We start from the raw sequence: 16320 nt of genomic DNA, 5'->3' as shown, positions 1-16320 counted from the left end.
CTTCTTCTCGACACGGTCACCAGGCGAAACGGGCTCTTGATGTGCGCCAGCTAATGGTTCCCGTCCGCGACACCATGTCAGAAACTATCATCGCGAGTCGAGCGCAATTACATGCTGCCAAACCCCGAAAGCGCGGCAACTCGCGGGAGCGTCACACAACACCTGCTCCACTCGCTACTCCCGCCAGACTCTCACTGCTCTGCCCGCGCTCCACGCGGCAGAGTTAACACTACCAAAGATCCTACACACTTTGATTCTTCACACGACCCATCGATGTAATCGTTCGATAGCAGTTTTCCCTAGGCAAGACCCAGCGTAAAAATACAAATAATATTTACGAAACAAACCAATTATACATCGACATAAGTGCATAAATATATATATATCCAAACAGTAAAGCAATTACAATATATAAAGAGACAGAAATGTCATATCTTGAGGTAACAAAACAAGGAAAAAAATAATAGTACAATAGATGGAAATAGGAGGATATGCATTTCCGGCGTTACACGTGCCCCACATTGTCTGAGGATGTTCGTGTAACGTAAACAGACTCAGAAAATGTCCCAAAAAAGAAACAGCGGAAATGCATATGCTCAAAACATCAACAAAATTTAGCATTCGTCTAATTAACCATAAATCAATTTTTAGACCATAATAACTGAGTGGAGACACTCCTAATCTTATTCCACTCTGTCATCTTGCACAAAATAAAACAGGTTGACAACATATTAAAATTCGTAGAACATATAGAAAATGGTTTAGCTATTCCAAAATCGTCAAAATTCCTAACAGTATCAAGAAATGGAATACTATTTACAAAATTAATCAGAGTACATGGTCATAAAAACAGGTAGATCAAAATACGCAAATTAATAATTAATTTCATAGAATACACATTTTTACATAACCCTTTCATAATTAATATTCTCGTCATGGGAGTCCATTAAACGCTAAACAAGAAAATAACACACATCAGATCGAAAAAAACATAAATATTGACAGTAGAATTCTTTCAGCTGTCCAGGAAGAAAAACAATTCCGCCTTCCGTACTCGCAAGTACAAAGAATGCCGACAGCAGCACAAGAGCCAACAGCGGCACCGCCTCGCCAGTATTGTTGCGCCCGCCTGTGCGGCACGCTTGATCTCACTCGCCTGTGTAACGGCATTTCCAGAACGTCCGTTTCACTGAATTCTTTCGGAAAAACTCACTCCCGAGTAATCTCAAGGAGTCCATAAACACTATCACAGTGGATAACTCAACACTGTCCATCATCACACATGTACAAGCCTGAAACTTAAAACAGCGTCTAGGTACATCGGCAATGACTAGTAAAACACATATTCATGGGATCTCACAGCTAGTTACAAAATCATATTTACATTGCTTAATCTACTGTGACTCAGCTGAAAACTTAAACTAGCAGCTTGGATTTTTAAATTGATTAATATTCAGTAACTCTTAAATCATTTAATCAACATAAATTACTTCTTAATTACAACTTCTTTAATGACCTCTAGGTCAAGCAAAAGCATCGCCACATGGCACATCCTTAAATCTTACACTCTATATCTACATACTGTACAAATTACCCTATCTGTGGTACTAATCAATCCTTGGTTGGTACAATTTCAGGTCTACAATGTTTCGTATACCTAATAGCTTTCCAGAGCTTGGATACTCTAAGCAATAAGCATTTGTGTGAGGTATACCAATGACTTTATATGGTCCATTATAAACAAACTTAAATTTAGAGATTTCATTGTCTATCTCGCTCGATTTCTCATGAGCTTTTACAAGTACTAAGTCTCCGATTGCAAACTTAGCAAAACGCACTTTAGCGTCATGACGACGTATGCGAGCATCGGCTTTTAGCTTCATTACTTCTCGCAAACGATCTTTTTTCACACCAATACTAATGTTAATCCGTGGAGGGAATTTGATTATCTCTTCCACTAAACTTTTACTTCTGTCATCCAACAGGATTTCCTCTGGAGAAAATCCCGTCGATTCATGTCTCAAGGCGTTCATAATTCTCTTAAATTCTGCTTCATATTTGGCCCATGCCCTATGGTTGTAATGGCAATAGGTACGGGAAAGTCGGCCTCGTCTTTGTTCGTGTGTTACGTTTGACACACCATCTACAATACTTTCCAATTCACTTTCTACATTATTGTCAATGCCGAGATTCTTCACATTACAGTAGTTCAGATTCATATCTACGTCAATGTCATCCGGCCAGTTAATAATGTGTATAGGCTGGTATTGCCTATGCACACCGTCTCCTGCCTCGTCAAAACTAACTACTATTGTTTTATCTTGTGACGTACATGTCAAAGTTTTGCTTTCGCAGTTAATCACTGCACGGTACTTTAATAGCCAATCTAACCCGATAATTACTTCCGTAGTTAAGTCTGGCACGACGACAAACTCTTGTTCAAATCGTGCCCCACATATCTCGAAGTTGACAAAAATCTGTTTTGTGACCGGTTTACTGGCCTTCCCAGTAGCACCGATAATTTTTACTCCTGTTACTGGCATAACTACTATGCCAGGTCTGTCTTTCAGTAACTCAAATATTTTCCCAGATACAGCACTCAATTCTGCACCGGTGTCAATCAACACGTTTAGTTGTAGGTCGTGCATATTAACAGACACTACTATCTGTCTACACTTGTCCTCGACTGTTTCTTTATTTTCCCACAGTAAATCCTCGTCTATATCCAGGTCATTCCAGAAAAAACCATCCGGCTTTGATCCTAAATCCGGTTTATCTGGCGGCTTTTTCAGCCTCTGTTCACATACAGTTTTAATTTCAACACGTCTGTCCTGAGGCTTAGTCTGTAGCTTCGCCTCCAATACCGAAACCTTTTCCTGTAACTCGTCAACTAGTGAGTGTTGCTTTGCTATCGATTCACTAATTGTCACCTTCGTTGATTCCTCTTTGGTCAGATCGATCTCATCTGCCAATCTACCTGGAGGAATGTGCCCAGTCGCATCTGAAATTACTTCCTCTGGATCTGCGCAACCCACACTGCTACCGTCTGACCGCATAACGTCAGCTCTAACCTCATACACACTGTAATCTATGTGGTTTTCTACCAATCGTGTCCGGCTATCACTAAAATTTTCGTAATCTTTCTCCTTAATACTCTCGCAATGTTTAAACTGGATGTTCGCGTCGGATGGGTCGGCTACTTCTACCATTACAACTTTCGGTAAAGTCTGCCGGTTAGGGCCAGAACTTTCCGTTACTACTTCAACATTCAACTCCTGCGGGACGAAACACGACGCATCTTGCTCGTGCTCCCCATTAACATCAACTATTTCTAGTAAAGTCTGCCGGTTAGGGCCAGAACTTTCTATCACTTCACAATCACTATCTTCCTGCGGGACGAGACGCGGCAAATCCTGCCCGCGCTCCCCATAAACACTTCTCCCGTACAGGCCCCTATAATCTCTTAGTTCGTCGTATAAGCGACCGAACTGCCTTAACCAGACCTCATCCCTCTCTGCATCTCCTCGCTCGATGACGGACGTTTTATCCGACATCTGATCTTCTTTCAACACTTGCGAATCATTCTTAAACTCAATCTCCAGTTCCGCTGTGGGTATTACAGCTGCCACTTTATAATCGATTTCCGGAACACTACTGAAATTGTTCTCACTGACAGTGAATGTATTTTCTACTGCCGTGTCTACAGCTGATCTACTACTTGTGGGCGCACTCCTTTCTCCTAATACTGGCACACTCTTCCGCCGTTGATTATTCCATACGGAATTTTCATAACGACGACACCTGGGTTTTCTCCTGTTATTGGGCCGCCAAAATTTCTCCACGCCCGGTCGGCCCCTCACCGGCGCGGCTAATGGTTTCCCTGTCTCGTCCCAGCAGATACGCTCCCCGGATACTGCTGAGGCGGCTGGTCACACCCTCTGGCGTTATTACTATTCTGCGCAGCCCGTATCATGCTAGTATGATACTGGTTTCCGTCATTCCGGTTATTATTTGCATTGTACCGATTGTCATTACGGCCCGAACCATTATTGTTATTGCTGCCAAGATTGCGGTATGCGTTATTCCCATAGTTATCGTTGTTGTGGTTCCTGTTGTTGTTACCACGGCCTCCAACACTGTCGCGATTATTGCGCCAATTGTCCTCGTCCTCAACTCTTTCCAGGAAATCATTGATTGTCCTGTAATTGCTTCCTACGTAGCGTTTTGTATCATCTGGAAGCTTCTTGTAGAGTTCCCAGACTATTTCGGATTCCGTGCGGCGATCACGCAAATATTCCAACTTGCGGATCCAGCCCTCACAAAACTCCTTCATCGAAACGCGCGAATTCGCATCGAAAGGCCTCGATACGACAAATTCGCGCCAGACACCTTGCTGTTTCTGCTCTGACCAGTATTCAGCCAGAAACAAATTTTTAAACTCGTCAAAAGTCAGGTTCGTAATGTTGAGGTTTAAGCCCCAACGCTTGGCATCACCAGCCAACACATCAATAACCGCATTAATTTTTCTCTCATTAGTCCATGATCTGGGTAAAACTCTTTCACAATTTTTAATGAAATCCGTCGGGTGTATACCGCCCTTTTTCAAGGGTTCGAACCGCTCCTCTTTCGTCAACAACTCCGAACTATGTGCACAGATTGGCACATAGCTCTGTTTTTCGTCAAGTTTCCTTTCTAATTCCGACACCCTCGTAATCACTTGGCAAGTGGTTGTCGCAAGCGTTTCCACTTCCCTCTTTTTCTCTTCGCAGGTATTAGCCTGCTTCTTCACTTTGGTATCTACTTCGGATACTAAAGCCTTTAAAGTTTCCACCTACTGATGATCCTCTTTTCTCACTAATTGAATTTGTTCTGTCACCTTATTCTCGATGATCGGAGCAACTGCGTCTCCTACACTTTTCTCGATTCTGCTAATTTCGGAATCAAAACGAGTATTTATGCTCGCAATTTCCGCCTGAACGCCTATCATTTCCTGTTTAAGATTACCGATTTCGGTATTAATTACAACAATATCTTCTTTGATTTTATCAACTTTTGTGTTAACAACTCCAACATTGTTGATAACAACGTTAATAGCTTTGTTCTGATTGTCTAGCATCCGTTCAAATTTTTCAGACTGAGCTTCTTGCTTGGCAGCCTGAGCTTCTCGTTTGGCAGCCTGATCTTCTTGCTTGGCCGATTGACTCTTGATTTCGTTAATCAAAACATTCAATAAATCAGTTAAATTCCCGGAAACTACCGGTTTTACTTCCGTAGCGGCTTCCTCTTTAATTGTCCCCCCGTATTCGTCATCAAGGGATTCAGATTTGATTTTCACTTCTGATTCCGAAACATTTTCTAAACTTTGGAATTCCATTTCTGCTCTTTGTTGCGTTTCGGCGGTCGCGTCTTTCATGCTAGCCGCCTGCCCCTGAACAATGGGTACCGCCGCGCGCGTTTCCCACTGTTCGACCGATTGTTCCGTATCCAAGTCTACCACATTTTGGCAATTGTTGCCTTCACTCATTTTAATAATTTTCAATATAACTGCCAAATCTCAAATATAATTAGGATTACTCCCACTACTTATTTTCGCAACGTAACGGCCTGTACGTAACCAGTACTTTGTTACGAGATTTGCAACATACAAAATTCGTGTCCAGAACAACCTCAAATCCGAAGATTGTCCTGTCACCAGGTCGCCACGTGTAACCTCCCCCCTCACTTATCGACCTTAATGACAGTGAAAAATTAAACCGCGTGTACCTAATGGAAATTTGGGAAAAGCAATCGTCACCGAAGTTAATCTATCGGTAAAGAGGGAGGAAAGGGTTACATCTAAATGAAAGGAAAAATGCAAATGAAACTGGTGCAAATTAATTTTGAAAAGGGGTAAAGTTAATAAAGAAAGTAAATGTGCGGCCGTTACGTTAACAATTAACTAGCGGTAATTAGATATTTGAGATTTGGGGGAAATCACGGTCGCCAGTCCTAAGGACAATTACTATAGTAACTGAAAAAGAAAGGTTATTACACATATAATTAACACTAGAAGCGTGGCAACTGAAGGTTGACACGTGTAGTGTGAAATCCGAAAGTTTGTCAGAAGTAATAAATTTCGCTACACTCTGACTTAATTTAGCAAAAGAATTAATAAAACCGGAAAATCGAAAGTTAATTTAGTGACTGAAGTTAATAGTGAGCTTTCTTTCTGAAGCACATCGAAATCCAGTAAAATACGGTTAGTCTTGGACTACCTCAACAATCATTTCAAAAGCAACTTGACTCTACGCAATTTAGAAACAAGAGATTTAACTTTGAACTTGAATTAAATGATTCTGAACTATTAACAATAGTAAAATTTAGTACGTACCAAGCTGAGCTGCAGTCACAGGTAAGCTAAAATATGCTAACAAAACTCGCACTCTAAATTTGTGCTCGTGTAACCTAAATATTGTAGCCAGCTACTGAACTTTGAAATTAAAGCAGTGAAATCTAATTATATTATTTTAATGCTGGCGTTTGAATTTCAACGACACTCGGGTTCATTTCGGAAAAGGAAGGGACCCTGCTTGGCAATGCAATTGGGACAATGAGCAACAAAGGTTCATGCTAAGTTGCTGTAATTTTGCGAGGCAAATGGAACAATTTGAAAAGCTGAGGTCTGCCATACAGTTCTGAAACTGTACGTGCTTTTAGTCTTCCTTGTTGGTTGATTGAAGGTTTGAAGCCGTCGATCGAGGAGGTGGCGACAGTCACTCATTGTCGGCTGTCGCTGTTGCAGAAGCTGGATGTTGGCGCGCCTTCTTCTCGACACGGTCACCAGGCGAAACGGGCTCTTGATGTGCGCCAGCTAATGCTTCCCGTCCGCGACACCATGTCAGAAACTATCATCGCGAGTCGAGCGCAATTACATGCTGTCAAACCCCGAAAGCGCGGCAACTCGCGGGAGCGTCACACAACACACCTGCTCCACTCGCTACTCCCGCCAGACTCCTCTCTGCTCCGCCCGCGCTCCACGCGGCAGAGTTAACACTACCAAAGATCCTACACACTTTGATTCTTCACACGACCCATCGATGTAATCGTTCGATAGCAGTTTTCCCTAGGCAAGACCCAGCGTAAAAATACAAATAATATTTACGAAACAAACCAATTATACATCGACATAAGTGCATAAATATATATATATATCCAAACAGTAAAGCAATTACAATATATAAAGAGACAGAAATGTCATATCTTGAGGTAACAAAACAAGGAAAAAAATAATAGTACAATAGATGGAAATAGGAGGATATGCATTTCCGGCGTTACAGGCTGTCAAAAATCATCACCGCAACCCCACCATGAGTCTCTTTGGGAACGCAGACTTAACCATAAATTGGAAACTGTGTGCAACCAGACTCATCTGACAAAATGACTTTTTACATTGCTCCACAGTCCAAATTTTTTACGGCTCCGGCACCACATTTTCCTATAACAGGGGGACTGATGACCCTGTTTTTTGATCCCTTTATACCCCAAACCAACCAACCAACCTATAACGGGCATTTTCATCTCTGATGTGTGGTTTTTGGATTACATATCGCCTTACAATTCCCAGCTTATGGACCTTTTAATAAAAGTGTTTTGGTACCTCCAGAGTTCACGAGCGCGGCTTTTAATTCTGCAGTGACTTTTACAGCTGTTGTGCTCTTATTTTGTGTAACAGTCCTCTTGAAAGCCCGTCTGTCACGATCACTCAATACACACTTTCGTGCGCGTTGTGACTTACTAGATGATGTACCTATCCTCTCGCTGTATAAGGTAGAAATCTTCGACACGGTGCCTCTTGAAACACCAAACAAGCAGCTAACGATCTTGATTCAGCGGTTCCTGTTCCATGCATAGCCCTTATTCACCAAAGTGGTTGACGGTCTGAAGACGATCTTGTGATGATGTGAATCGATCACCTTTTAATAAAAGTGCTTTGTGATCTACACTGTTATGTAATTAATTTTAAAATTAGTACCAAACACTTCAGCTATCTAGATTACGGAAGCACCCACCAACTTCTGAAAGCTTGTCGGCGGTGTTCTGGTTCGCTCTATGTAATTGTGTATTGGGAAGTAACTTTTATCAATAGATTTCTTCTTGTTTTCTTATCTACAGCTCCGTAAACATTGCACATCGCTGACACGGCGTAACGTCCTCTGTACACTTTAGTAACAGGGACATTCATAAACAATACATGAAACAACATCAAAATATTGAAGAATAGTACACCAGTGTTGTGTCTAAAATACTCTACAACGAACAGACGAAACAGTTAGTCATTGTAATACGCAATGAATACTGAACACACCGTGTGATAGATCTGAAACACCATGTGTCTGCTGACTTTTTGTGTTATATCTTTAATACTATTTTTCTAAGTATGTTTCTGTTTTTCACATGTACAATGTTTCGTGAGCTGTGTAAATGACGCATACTATGCATGAGTTTCCACAAAAGATGGCAACAAGAAATCTTCAGGTAACGGTTATTTCCAAATTCGCCGTTAGCTTAGGGGAAAGGTAACATCAGTAATCACGGAAATACACGTGTTTACGTTACAGTAGAGTCGCCTTAATAATGCTGCAGCTAGAACATTGCAAACATCACGGTTAAAAATGTCGTAGTTGGCCCAAAAAGCGCGCTTTAAGGGCCGGCTGTGACATTGCACGGGTGGCAGCAAGAGCCTACCTCAGGACGTCTTGTCTGGCGTAGTGATAAAAAACTGTTTGCCCAATTCTTCCCCACAAAGCAATCATAGTAACAGAGAAAACCGTATCAAAACCACCAAAGTAATTCCTGAGATTGCAATTCACATACTGACAAAAACGCACGGTGGGAATTTAATTCTGTATATCCAAGCCTATTTGCAGGAACTGTTTAAAAAATATGTGCACAAACCCTCCTCGTTGAATCAATCTGTTAATGAAACACATATCAAAATCCATACAGTAGTTCCGAAAACTGGCGTTCAGACACAGAGAGAAAAAACGCGGTGCCTGACTTTAATTTATATACACTACTGGCCATTAAAATTGCTACACCAAGAAGAAATGCAGATGATAAACGGGTAGTCATTGGACAAATATATGATACTAGAACTGACACGTGATTACATTTTCACGCAATTTGGGTGCATAGATCCTGAGAAATCAGTACACAGAACAACAACCTCACGCCGTAATAACGGCCTTGATACGCCTGGGCATTGAGTCAAACAGAGCTTGGGTGGCGTGTACAGGCACAGCTGCCCTTGCAGCTTCAACACGATACCACAGTTCATGAGGAGTAGTGACTGGCGTACTGTGACGAGCCTGTAGCTCGGCCACCATTGACCAGACGTTTTCAATTGGTGAGAAATCTGGAGAATGTGCTGGCCAGGGCAGCAGTCGAACATTTTCTGTATCCAGAAAGGCCCGTAGAGCATCTGCAACATGCGGTCGTGCATTATCCTGCTGAAATGTAGGGTTTCGCTGGGGTCGAATGAAGGGTGGAGCCACGGGTCGTAACATACCTGAAATGTAACGTCCACTGTTCAAATTGCCGTCAATGCGAACAAGAGGTGACCGAGACGTGTAACCAATGGCACCCCATGCCAGCACGCCGGGTTATACGCCAGTATGGCGATGACGAATACACGCTTCCAATGTGTGTTCACCGCGATGTCGCGACACGCGGATGTGAGCATCATGATTTTGTAAACAGAACCTGAATTCATCCGAGAAAAATGACGTTTTGCCATTCGTGCACCCAGGTTCGTCGTAGAGTGCACCATCGCAGGCGCTTCTGTCTGTGATGCAGCGTCAAGGGTAACCGTAACCATGGTCTCCGAGCTGATAGTCCATGCTGCTGAAAACGTCGTCGAACTGTTCGTGCAGATGGTTGTTGTCTTGCAAACGTCCCCATCTGTTGACTCAGGGATCCAGAAGTGGCTGCACGATCCGTTACAGCCATAAGGATAACAACTGATAGTGATACGACGCCGTTGGGATCCAGCACGGCGTTCCGTATTACCCTTCTGAACTCACCGATTCCATATTCTGCTAACAGTCGTTGGATCTCGACCAACGCAAGCAGCAATGTCGCGATACGATAAACCGCAATCGCGATAGGCTACAATCCGACCTTTATCAAAGTCGGAAACGTGATGGTACGCATTTCTCCTCCTTACACGAGGCATCACAACAACGTTTCACCGGGCAACGCCGGTCAACTGATGTTTGTGTATGAGAAATCGGTTGGAAACTTTCCTCATGTCAGCACGTTGAAGGTGTCGCCACCGGCGCCAATCAGGTGTGAATGCCCTAAAAAGCTAATCATTTCCATATCACAGCATCTTCTTCCTGTCGGTTAAATTTCGCGTCTGTAACACGTCATATTCGTGGTGTAGCAATTTTAGTGTCCAGTAGTGTACGTAGCACCAGAATCTTCTGGGGCTCTCTGAAAGGTCATCTGCTAAAATACACTCCTGGAAATTGAAATAAGAACACCATGAATTCATTGTCCTAGGAAGGGGAAACTTTATTGACACATTCCTGGGGTCAGATACATCACATGATCACACTGACAGAACCACAGGCACATAGACACAGGCAACAGAGCATGCACAATGTCGGCACTAGTACAGTGTATATCCACCTTTCGCAGCAATGCATGCTGCTATTCTCCCATGGAGACGATCGTAGAGATGCTGGATGTAGTCTTGTGGAACGGCTTGCCATGCCATTTCCACCTGGCGCCTCAGTTGGACCAGCGATCGTGCTGGACGTGCAGACCGCGTGAGACGACGCTTCATCCAGTCCCAAACATGCTCAATGGGGGACAGATCCGGAGATCTTGCTGGCCAGGGTAGTTGACTTATACCTTCTAGAGCACGATGGGTGGCACGGGATACATACGGACGCGCATTGTCCTGTTGGAACAGCAAGTTCCCTTGCCGGTCTAGGAATGGTAGAACGATGGGTTCGATGACGGTTTGGATGTACCGTGCACTATTCAGTGTCCCCTCGACGATCACCAGTGGTGTACGGCCAGTGTAGGAGATCGCTCCCCACACCATGATGCCGGGTGTTGGCCCTGTGTGCCTCGGTCGTATGCAGTCCTGATTGTGGCGCTCACCTGCACGGCGCCAAACACGCAAACGACCATCATTGGCACCAAGGCAGAAGCGACTCTCATCGCTGAAGACGACACGTCTCCATTCGTCCCTCCATTCACGCCTGTCGCGACACCACTGGAGGCGGGCTGCACGATGTTGGGGCGTGAGCGGAAGACGGCCTAACGGTGTGCGGGACCGTAGCCCAGCTTCATGGAGACGGTTGCGAATGGTCCTCGCCGATACCCCAGGAGCAACAGTGTCCCTAATTTGCTGGGAAGTGGCGGTGCGGTCCCCTACGGCACTGCGTAGGATCCTACGATCTTGGCGTGCATCCGTGCGTCGCTGCGGTCCGGTCCCAGGTCGACGGGCACGTGCACCTTCCGCCGACCACTGGCGACAACATCGATGTACTGTGGAGACCTCACGCCCCACGTGTTGAGCAATTCGGCGGTACGTCCACCCGGCCTCCCGCATGCCCACTATACGCCCTCGCTCAAAGTCCGTCAAGTGCACATACGGTTCACGTCCACGCTGTCGCGGCATGCCACCAGTGTTAAAGACTGCGATGGAGCTCCGTATGCCACGGCAAACTGGCTGACACTGACGGCGGCGGTGCACAAATGCTGCGCAGCTAGCGCCATTCGACGGCCAACACCGCGGTTCCTGGTGTGTCCGCTGTGCCGTGCGTGTGATCATTGCTTGTACAGCCCTCTCGCAGTGTCCGGAGCAAGTATGGTGGGTCTGACACACCGGTGTCAATGTGTTCTTTTTTCCATTTCCAGGAGTGTATAAAGGTGGATGCTGTGGTATTCTGCGCCCATTTGTATTTAAAGTGAGGCCATTGTTTACTAAATTCACGAAAATGCTCGCTTGCGACAAGTAAAACACGTTAGACAAAGGAAGTTTTACGCGACTTGTGACCGCTTCAGAACAATTATTAGTTGAATTGTTGAATTCTGAGCCAGATCCTTCTCGCTGCCTAAGGGCTATTGCATACATTTTCAGACAACTAGCTATCTACGAGGGTAATCCCAAAAGGAAGGTCCCTTTTTTTATAAGTACATTGACCTGTTTATTTATACAACGGTTTACATCATTTTTCAGCTTGAACATTTAGCTATTTCCGGAACAAGCACCATTTATGTCGATGCATTATTGTAGACGCTGTGGCATTTTTTTACATGCCCATGTCATACCAGCTCGCCGCCATGCTGTTCAGAAAGTTATGAACCTCTTCTTTCACCTCGTCGCCGGAGCTGAATCGCTTTCCGGCCCAATGTTCTTTTAACCTAGAGAAGAGGTGATAGTCACTGGCCGACAAGTCAGGCCTATAGGGTAGGTGATTATGTTCCAATGAAACTGTCGCAGCAGAGCAACGGTTTGCCGAGCGATGTGTGGGTGAGCGTTGTCATGCAGAATGTGTATGCCCTTGCTCAACATTCCTCTTCTCCGATTCTGAATTGTCCGTTTGAATTTTTTCAGAGTCTGACAGTACCTGTCAGCGTTAATTGTGGTCCCAGTGCGCATAAAGTCGACCAACAATACCCCTTTCCGATCCCAAAAAACTGTTGTCATGAGTTTACCGGCAGACTGTGTTTCTTTGAATTTCCGTGGCTTTGGCGAAGAAGGATGCCACCACGGCGTGATTGTTACTTGGTCTCAGGTGTAAAGTGGTACGATCAAGTTTCGTCACCCGTGACAACTGAGTCCAGAAAATTGTCCTGTTCGGCTGTATGGTGGTGAAGAAATGCGCGGGACGCATCAACTCGTTGCCGCATGTAGTCCTCAGTCAGCATGCCTGGCACCCATCTTGCGCACACCTTCCGGTATTTCAATGTTTCCGTTAAAATTCTGTGAGCGGTGCTTCGGGAAACCACAGGAACCAACGTGCAGAGATCATCCAGGGCGAGCCGCCGATCTTCACGCATGCTTTGCTCAACCTTCAACACTGTCTCCTGAGAAATTGACTGTCTCCCGCTCCTTTGTTCGTCTTGAATTTCGGTCTGACCAGCTGCAAACTCTCTACACTACTAACTTACATTTTTGACATCCATGCACGACTCACCGTACACTTCCGTCAATTGGCGATGGATTTCAATGGGCGCAGTGCTCTTTGCGTTCAAAAACCGAATAACTGCGCGGTATCGCACTTGGCGGTAACATCCAACGGAAGCTCCGTTCTCAACGGCTGATAAGCCACGACTGAGCGCCTCAGCGCGGCGTGCGCATGTTTACACATCGCGTGAAGCACTCTTCATAACAGTGTGACCAACTGCCACAGAAACAGAGTTCTGCATTTATAAAAAAAATAGGAGACCTTACTTTTGGGATTACCCTCGTACCATAGTAACTATGTTGATAACAGTCAGATGAAAATACAGTTACTTAGGAAAAATCTGAATATCGATAGGCTCAGAAGCAGCAACTAAGAAAATGGAAAAAGTACATGCAATGAAAATTCTGCTCAAATCGATAGTCACCGGCTACATCTGCAGCCTGAACTAGAGTGTGATGGATACCATAGCCGATATTAGCTTCATTGCAGATAATAACGGTTCTCGGTACCGCCTAACTGATACAGAACTATCTCATTCGACGCCTGTTGAAATGGCAGCCGACGCAGCAACATTTCCTGCCAGCGTGCTACTGTATCGTGGTTCCCGTGCTTCACCCGCTGTTTGAGTTCAAACCGCACGTGGGCTGAGCGAGCGGAAGTTTCCCAATTACAACGGCCGTGTCTGTCACTGAGAGTGCGGCGATGTGGGAGAGAGACATTTCGGTATCATTTTGTGACCCAGCAGGAGATTCATTCACGATGTGATTTCATATACTAAATTTTCGAGTTCCTCCTAAACGATTAGGGTGCACATAAATATCAAAGTTCACAAATATGAAGTACAGTATGACAGCTTGGCAGTAGCAGGTACAATTACTCACCAAGAGTAGTCATGAGGGGAATGGGATGGGGCAGATAGGATAATTATAGCAAGAGAGAGAGAGCGAGAGAGAGAGAGAGAGAAAGAGAAAGAGAGAGGGAGAGAGAGAGAGAGTGATTTACAACAATTAGTCTTAGAGGAGACTGTTGTTTCCGAATCACGTAAGAGTTCCTTAGACCAGAAACTGTTTTCATTCGGACACTGTTAGATACTGATGCTACACCTTACACTCCACCCAAAGACTGGAACGGACAAAGGTTATTCTGTGATCGCTACTTCTCTGCACAGTCGCCACTTGAACATCTACATCTACATCCATACTCCGCAAGCCACCTGACGGTGTGTGGCGGAGGGTACCTTGAATACCTATATCGGTTCTCCCTTCTATTCCAATCTCGTATTGTTCGTGGAAAGAAAGATTATCGGTATGCCTCTGTGTGGACTCTAGTCTCTCTGATTTTATCCTCATGGTCTCTTCTCGAGATATACGTAGGAGGGAGCGATATACTGCTCGACTCCTCGGTGAAGGTATGTTCTCTAAACTTCAACAGAAGCCCGTACCGAGATACTGAGCCTCTCTCATGCAGAGTCTTCCACTGGAGTTTATCTATCATCTCCGTAACGCTTTCGCGATTACTAAATGACCCTGTAACGAAGAGCGCTGCTCTCCGTTGGATCTTCTCTATCTCTTCTATCAACCCTATCTGGTACGGATCCCTCACTGCTGAGCAGTATTCAAGCAGTGGGTGAGCAAGCGTACTGTAACCGACTTCCTTTGTTTTCGGATTGCATTTCCTTAGGATTCTTCGAATGAATCTTAGTCTGGCATCTCCTTTACCGACGATCAACTTTATATGATCATTCCATTTAAATCACTCCTAATGCGTACTCCCAGATAATTTATGGAATTAACTGCTTCCAGTTGCTGACCTGCTAAATTGTAGCTAAATGGTAAGGATCTTTCTTTCCGTGTATTCGCAGCACATTACACTTGTCTACATTGAGATTCAATTTGCCATTCCCTGCACCATGCATCAATTCGCTGCAGATCCTCCAGCATTTCAGTACAATTTTCCATTGTTACACCCTCTCGATATACCACAGCATCATCCGCAAAAAGCCTCAGCTAACTTCCGATGTTATCCACAAGGTCATTTATGTATATTGTGAATAGCAACGGTCCTACGACACCCCCCTGCGGCACACATGAAATCACTCTTACTTCGGAAGACTTCTCTCTGTCGCCGCGTTGTACGAACTTTCCAGTACCCTCGTCGTAGAAGGCAGCTGCCTGTGCATTCGACTACTGCTCTACGCTGATCTGCAGTTCTTTGTCTGTGCCAAAATGACGTCTTTCTAGCCAGTGGCACATGTGTGAAGGGGTGAACATCAGAGGGAGCCAAATCAGTGTGTGCTGGTGGACCCAACACTTATCCTCGAAAACGTTGCAGTGGCGTTCTCATCATCCCTGCAGTCTGCGGCGGAGAATTGCCAAGAAGAAGGAAATGCTTTACTAGTGCGTTATGTGGGGTTGCGTGATACCAGGCGATATCTCTCTGCGGGCACCCATACTTGGCGGAAGACGCTACTGTTCTGGGCATCGTTACGTGCTCAAAACTAAAAAGAGCGACTTGACGCGACCAACAGGCACACTAGAGACACTGCCAAACTCATATGTGCAAAGCTTCTTCGGATTTTCACTGTTGTTTCCATTTCGCGACCTATTGGACCCTTCTTCCTGAACAAGCGTCATAACAGACGGCTTGTGGCCCAAAATTCTAATTTACAGGCTCGTTAAAATAAATCAGGCACGGAAAATATTTCATGCGCCCCAAGACACGCACACCAACTTTGTCATCTGGTCCAGGTTGGGATGATGTAGTTGGGATCCCTATCTCAAAATACATGAAATGTTTAGTGGGCCAGTTTTATACCTGTAGAAACACGCTGGAACATTCTAAATTCGAAAATCCAAAGCAACCTTGACGTTTTTAACTCGATTTTTGTGTTTCAGCTGACTCAGTGGGGTAATCTAATCACAGACGAGCCATCCAATTTGTGAGCTCACTCTCCCTTTAGACTTTTACTTTTGAAATTTATGGTTGAAATGTCAGAGGGACTGGTAAGTGTGCAACAAAGAAGAAAATCTGGCTTGGCAACACGTCAAGAAGTGGTTACGCAGCACTTCATTGATCAGTCATTGGCCATATTGGAAGTACAATTATTGAGGTTTTCTGGGTATCTAGATAATCA

Source organism: Schistocerca piceifrons, chromosome 1, assembly GCF_021461385.2.
Source record: "Schistocerca piceifrons isolate TAMUIC-IGC-003096 chromosome 1, iqSchPice1.1, whole genome shotgun sequence".
In the NCBI taxonomy this organism is placed as follows: domain Eukaryota; kingdom Metazoa; phylum Arthropoda; class Insecta; order Orthoptera; family Acrididae; genus Schistocerca; species Schistocerca piceifrons.
Note: the sequence above shows the minus strand (reverse complement) of the source record.